The following is a 7,107-nucleotide window of genomic DNA, read 5'->3' as shown; positions in this document are numbered from 1 at the left end:
TCATTTGTTCCCAGAACTCAAAAAATTGGATCAAGTTTACATAAGATGACCAAGTTAGGGCAACTTACTCATTTTGAGTACACTGTACAGCCTTGTTAGTTCCCAGAACTCAAAAAAATTATGGAAACTCGTTGCCTCAAAAAAACTAAGTAAAGCTTACTTAAGATGACTGTTAGGACAACTTATACATTGCAAGTCTGCAGTATTAAGAATAACTTGATATTTCTGACTGTACAATACTAATTGTTTACCTACTGACAAACATTTCAAGTTCAACTAAATGAAAAAACAATTTGTGGTAACCTGAATATGATTAAAAATAATTAACAACACTTTTTGTAATGATGTTAAAATGAGCCCAACTTTTATTTTCAAACACAACAAAGTATAACAGCCAACATAATGGACACTGTTCTCTTGAACAACAAACAATTATATTGCCATCACTGTTATAATCTTACAATGAAACAAAGTCTCAGATGTAATTATTCTGAAAATAAGTTTAGGCCTACCACAAGTTTGTTTTGTACTTACATTACTTATATAATCAAAATAAAATATTTATTGTTCTGTCACAAGTGCAGTCTCTACTTTAAACAACACATTTGTTTTTCATTCCAACACATGAGCTGGAATGTTGTATTATTTTAAGGATGGCTTGTTTCCAGTCCAGGCATTACTGCCTGAATGACTGTCATGGATCGAGGTGATCCAAATGTAGGTGCAGAAGAAAGTCTTTAACTTCCCTTAAGTACAGTGGCAGTGGATGTGGGTTGGAGATGCAATGAGCTTGAACCTGCAGGCGACCATCTTCACTGACCACACCATCTGTGATGGAGGACTCATCTCTCCTGTTGTCCTGCAAGCAAACAATCATATTTTTTTGGAACATGAACTTAATTGCTTTCTTAAAACATTTTTTTCTGCATTTTGTATAAAACAGACTCCAATTAAGACCATCTCAGGCTCCCTCCCCACCGGAGAGGTGACATTCAATGTCCCAATTGTCAGTCTGGATAGCCGTGACCACCACCCAACATACAATAATGTCATGAAAGCATCATTTTAAAAGGGGCTATGCAAACATGGCCAATAACTTTCATTCTAATGATGTGCAAAATGATTTTGGGCACAAAACAAATTTTGCTGTTAAGAAAACTTGCAGACTTCACTATATACAGTGTAGACCCTCTAAACTAAGTTTGGGGGATGTGATCTTTCAAGAAATGCAGACTAAACTGTTGCTGTTTGTATACTTACACAGCATGTCTTGTAGAATTAACTGGAGTCACAGCAACAGCATAGTGCAGTCATATCTCAAGTCTAATAACAGAAGACAGGAAAAGATCAGTAAAGAAACAACTTCCCCAAACCAAAGCACAAATAAAACAATAAGTAAAACAGGCTGATCTAAAGTATGATTAAAGTTCAGCCTGATTAATATAAATGTCACTGACAGTTGCTAATATATTGGAAAACCAAAACACTTACCACTGAGTTGATGTCTTTCTGTCCAACAACAGGAGTGCTGGTCCCGAGCCTCAAAGACAGTAAGAAGCAAGCAGAGGGAGAAAAAACAGAACATTTTTCAGAAACTGATTTGATCCTTAATGGCTGTGCAATCATTGTAACATAGAGTTTGCTTATGTTGTTAAATAAAGGATAGATTTAACATTAATAGATGCCACCGATGTTCAAAAGCTGCCACAAAGCATGAAAAAAATGGACGTCTCCGAAAACGTTGGCGCATTTTTGCAAATATGCGATGTCTTGATAAATCGAGCAGATATTTGAAATTTACACAGATACATTCTCGCCTGAAAATATCTTAAAAGTTTATTTTGTGACCCAGAAAAAGTAATAAGTTTTTCAGCGGCGCTCCTCCACCATTGCCGCGCTTACAAGTACGCACAGGCTCCGACAACCGTGGCGACAAATGTGATCCTCCTTTTCCCCAGACTACCCTTTCTGGGTCACAAAATAACCTTTTAAGACATTTTCAGGCGAGAATGTAGCTATGTAATGCTCAAATGTCTACTTAATTTATCAAAATATCACATATTTGCAAAAGTGCTTACACGTTTTCGGAGAGCTCTGTTATCCACCCCCCACACCTTCCCCGCCCCTAACGGCTGCACCTCCCAAAGAATTTTGTCTGGGCTCTTATCTCACTTTTTTATTTCAAACAATCAACAGAAAATTTCACCGACATAGTTTTATGTAAGGTTTTTAAGGCTGTGGTGTTAATTTTTTAAGTAACATGAGCCCAGCGGCAGCAGCAACGCTAGGCTAACACTAACTAGCTAGCAAGATTAGAAACCTGGTGCTAAACTAAGAGAAGCCACAAATCAGTTTGAATAAGAGTAAACATTTACTCACCAAGTCAGTGTATCAGGTAAAGATCCACAGCAATGACAACAATAATCTCTTGAGCTGACGTTTCTCCAGGTTTGCTCAACATACGGACTGATCCGCAAGGGAGGAGGACGGTAGTCACGTGGCATTTTCAAAAAACATCTTTCATCCTTCCGCACTGAGAAGCAAAACTTCCAGCTTACTTAGTTTTTCTAAGTTAAGACAACTCAAATAAATTGAGTTTATCAGCGTTTTTGCATAAAAAGTACTGGTAACTTATTTAAATTGAGTTCTAATAACAAATTGATAAAAATTGAGTTCAGCCTATTTAATATTTTTAATTAAACACAATATTACATTTTACAGTGTACTGCAAATTTTGGTATTGATTCAATACTAAGTAAATATAGGGCCAGCATTGCAGATACAAATACAGATACTGATACTTCTAACCTATAAAGGCAACATATGAAGTAAGTTGTGATTTATCCCTCAGTTCTATAGTCGCTCAGAGGCTAAGGGCAACCTTGTAGTGTACCTTGTTCCTCTCCTTCAGGAAACAGAAGTTATAGGCATAACTGCTTGTTCCCTTTTCAGTTGTTTAATTGGTACATATATAGACACCCTGCAGAGCAGTCACCAAACTGGAGCTGGACCACCAGCACCTTAGTGCGTAATAGACCCAGCGGAAAGTCTACCACCCCAACTGGTCACAGCAGATGGCCCCGCCCCTCCCTGAGCCTGGTTCTGCCGGAGGTTTGTTCCTGTTAAAAGGGAGTTTTTCCTTCCCACTGTCGCCAAAGTGCTTGCTCATAGGGGGTCATATGATTGCTGGGTTTTTTCTCTGCATGTATTATTGTAGGATCTACCTTACAAAATAAAGCACCTTGAGGCGACTGTTGTTGTGATTTGGCGCTATATAAATAAAATTGAATTGAATTGAAATTGAATAGAAAGGACAAAATGAGCTACAGAAGGGGCTGTAACATACAAATAATAGAACCAAACTAATCTATGCTATAATGACTAGCTAGCTGCAGCAAAAATATCACTCAAAGGAACCCCTTTGAAAAGGGCCTAAGTGATTTTCATTCCCCTGGTGGAATGTGCTATTACACCTGAGGCAAAATGAGATCTTTGGTGCTGTATGCCAGTGCCTCTGTTTTCACAGAGCGTTACATCGGGCAAGTAGTCACCTAAACTGGTAAGCTAAACTCACATTCTGAGTCCAGTCAATTTAGGCATGCAGCACACACCGGACACAGAGAATGCAGTATTCTCACAGGAGGAGGGACAAAAGCTGAGAAGCTTTAATTCCATAGAGCTATAAGCTGCAGGAATAACCTTAAGTAAATATGTGGTAAATATGTTTTGGGGCCAAACCAGGGGCCACCGAAGAGAACTGTGTGCAAGAGGGGTGCACAGACAAAACAGGAAGGTCATCCATTCACTTTGCAGAAGCAAAGTGAGAAGCAATGCAACCTTGTATAAAAGAAACTTGATATCCAAGTTATTGTCTGAAGGCCAAGAAAAATGTCCAACAGATTTATTTTCCCAAGTGGATCATTACGGCTTTACCATACTGGTCCACTTGATCGTCATTGTTTGTTTGATCTTTATTATTCATGTATTTATTTATTTATTCTTTTTAAGTTTGAACAGACATTACCGGGAGATAGGAAAGAGAAAGACAAAGACAAGAGAAGTTGGGAAGAAGCTTAAGAAAAGGAAAGGAAAGGAAAACAGAGGGGAAGGGAGACAGAGAAAGAAGACACTAAAAATCCACTAGATCACCTGCTGGGGAAAAAAAAAACAAGCAAAAAAAGAGCAACACAGTAGAGAAACTACAGCAACAACCAACATAAGCATAAGTAACAGTAAATAATAAACACTGATGCTACTGAGCAGCACACAAGATTGACAATGCACAACATGATTGGAGGCAGCAGCCAAAGAAGATGGTGTGTGTCTGTGAAGACCCGTGTGTACACCTGTGTGCACATCCGTGTGTGTGTGTGACCGCAGTTGTATTCTCAAGGTTTCTCCATGCAACTGTCTAATAGTAGGTGTGGGGAGTCATAGCCTTGCCTGGGCTATTCAGTTCAATCGAACTTTATTTATATAGCGCCAAATCACAACAACAGTCGCCTCAAGGCGCTTTATATTGTACAGTAGCTCATACAATAATAGATACAGAGAAAAACCCAACAATCATATGAGCCCCTAATGAGCAAGCACTTTGGCGACAGTGGGAAGGAAAAACTCCCTTTTAACAGGAAGAAACCTCCGGCTAAGATAAAGACATGCTGTGGAAGAGAGACAGAGATTAATAACAGGTATGATTAAATGCAGAGAGGTCTATTAACATATAGTGAGTGAGAAAGGTGACTGGAAAGGAAAAACTCAATGCATCATGGGAATCCCCCAGCAGCCTACGTCTATTGCAGCATAACTAAGGGAGGATTCAGGGTCACCTGGTCCAGCCCTAACTATATGCTTTAGCAAAAAGGAAAGTTTGAAGCCTAATCTTAAAAGTAGAGATAGTGTCTGTCTCCTGAATCCAAACTGGAAGCTGGTTCCACAGAAGAGGGGCCTGAAAACTGAAGGCTCTGCCTCCCATTCTACTTTTAAATACTCTAGGAACAACAAGTAAGCCTGCAGTGTGAGAGCGAAGTTCTCTAATAGGGTGATATGGTACTACAAGGTCATTAAGATAAGATGGGGCCTGATTATTTAAGACCTTGTATGTGAGGAGCAGGATTTTGAATTCTGGATTTAACAGGAAGCCAATGAAGGGAAGCCAATACAGGAGAAATCTGCTCTCTCTTTCTAGTCCCTGTCAGGACTCTTGCTGCAGCATTTTGGATTAACTGAAGGCTTTTCAGGGAGTTTTTAGGACTTCCTGATAATAATGAATTACAGTAGTCCAGCCTGGAAGTAATAAATGCATGAACTAGTTTTTCAGCGTCACTCTGAGACAGGATATTTCTAATTTTAGAGATGTTGCACAAATGGAAGAAAGCAGTCTTACATATTTGTTTAATATGTGCATTGAAGGACATGTCCTGGTCAAAAATGACTCCAAGGTTCCTCACAGTGTTACTGGAGGCCAAGGTAATGCCATCCAGAGTAAGAATCTGGTTAGATACCATATTTCTAAGATTTTCAGGGCCGAGTACAATAACCTCAGTTTGATCTGAATTAAGAAGCAGAAAGTTAGCGGCCATTCAGGTCTTTATGTCTTTAAGACATTCCTGCAGTTTAACTAATTGGTGTTTGTTATCTGGCTTCATGGACAGATAGAGCTGGGTGTCATCTGCATAGCAGTGAAAATGTATGCTATGTCTTCTAATGATGCTGCCTAAGGGAAGCATGTATAATGTAAACAGAATTGGTCCTAGCACTGAACCCTGTGGAACTCAATAATTAACCTCAGTGTGTGAAGAGGACTCTCCATTTACATGCACAAATTGGAGTCTATTAGATAGATATGATACAAACCACTGCAGTGCAGTACCTGTAATACCTACAGCGTGCTCTAATCGCTCTAATAGGATATTATGGTCAACAGTATCGAATGCTGAAGCATTAATTAATGGCAATCTCTGACCTTACACATAAACATGGACAAACAGGCACACACACACACACACATGAATATGCATTTCCACCAATACTCAGCACTCGCCCAACGTGGAGACACAACGTTATGAGCCCCTTTCAAAAAAACACGTGGCAAAGGGATGTGCACCTGGATAGATAGAAATGCTTAAAACCTTAATTGTAGACCTATCCAGCAGTTACTAAAGGAATTTCAAAACATCCATAGTAGGGCACTGGAATGGAATGGAATCATTTGGAATGCCTTCCACAAAATGCAGAAGCAAGTGTCGCACTGGGATGACAGGTTCTCATCTGCAAAATGCAGAACAAGTTTTGATGCCACTGGGATGCCAGTTTCTCCGCATCTAGCCTTCATATGCTAAGCAGCAGCGATTCCTTTCGGCACTAAGACACCAGGTTTTCTGTCTTTGTCCCACATTTGCAAATGCAGCAGAAAGCTTTTTAGACTGGGATGCCAGGTTCCCTCTTCCCTAATTTTCCTTCGCAACATACAGCTGCTCATTTTTCCGGCACTGGATAGGCAGATTCTGCCATCTATCACTTGACAAAAAAAAAAAAAAAATGTCAGGATCCTGGATCTCCTGACCCAGTGTTTTGAGTTTCTTGTGTCTCAGGGTTTTGTGTTATGATGTATGTTCTTAGTTCTCTTTGTTGCCTCAGTTTATTCTATAGTCTAGTGTCTTAGTTTGGGTTTCTTGTATTCTGTTTAGTTTTCTGATTATTTAGTAGCTGCCCTCTGTGTCTCCTTGTTGTTGGTCTCTGTGTTTCTTAGTTGCTCTGTCTCCCCTAGTCAAGTTTGCATCTGTATTACATTTCCTGTTTTACTATGAAGGTTTGTGTCCTACGTGAATGTACTGAGTTTCGCTTCCCTTGGGTCTCATTATGTCCAATTTCTCCCAGCTGTGCTCCCCTTCTGTGTCTCATTCCCCTCGTTATTTCCCAGTGTATTTAAGCCCTGTGTTTCTCTGTGTCAGTGTCGTGATCTCCCTCATGCTGTGTGTTTCTCCCTGCATCTCCTTGTGTGTGTTTTGTTAGATTCTTCCCAGTTTAGGTTTTGTAGAGTTTTCTGTTCAGTAATAAAAGCTGCCATTTTGAGTTCAGTCCTGTTTCCAGTCCTGTTTCCAGTGA

General features: G+C 39.7%; 1 long non-coding RNA gene across 1 annotated transcript; it reads right to left on the bottom strand.

Moving 5' to 3' along the window:
- Positions 1–593: 593 nt before the first annotated feature.
- On the bottom strand, positions 594–1,640 carry LOC134644092 (uncharacterized). The gene is made up of 3 exons (XR_010096456.1): positions 1,492–1,640; positions 1,261–1,323; positions 594–859 (listed from the first exon to the last, which is right to left on the bottom strand). It is a non-coding gene; the product is annotated as an uncharacterized LOC134644092 (long non-coding RNA).
- Between the last annotated feature and the right edge of the window lie 5,467 nt (positions 1,641–7,107).

This window comes from Pelmatolapia mariae, linkage group LG16_19 (assembly GCF_036321145.2).
Source record: "Pelmatolapia mariae isolate MD_Pm_ZW linkage group LG16_19, Pm_UMD_F_2, whole genome shotgun sequence".
Taxonomy (NCBI): domain Eukaryota; kingdom Metazoa; phylum Chordata; class Actinopteri; order Cichliformes; family Cichlidae; genus Pelmatolapia; species Pelmatolapia mariae.
This window is presented reverse-complemented; position numbering and strand designations above follow the sequence as displayed.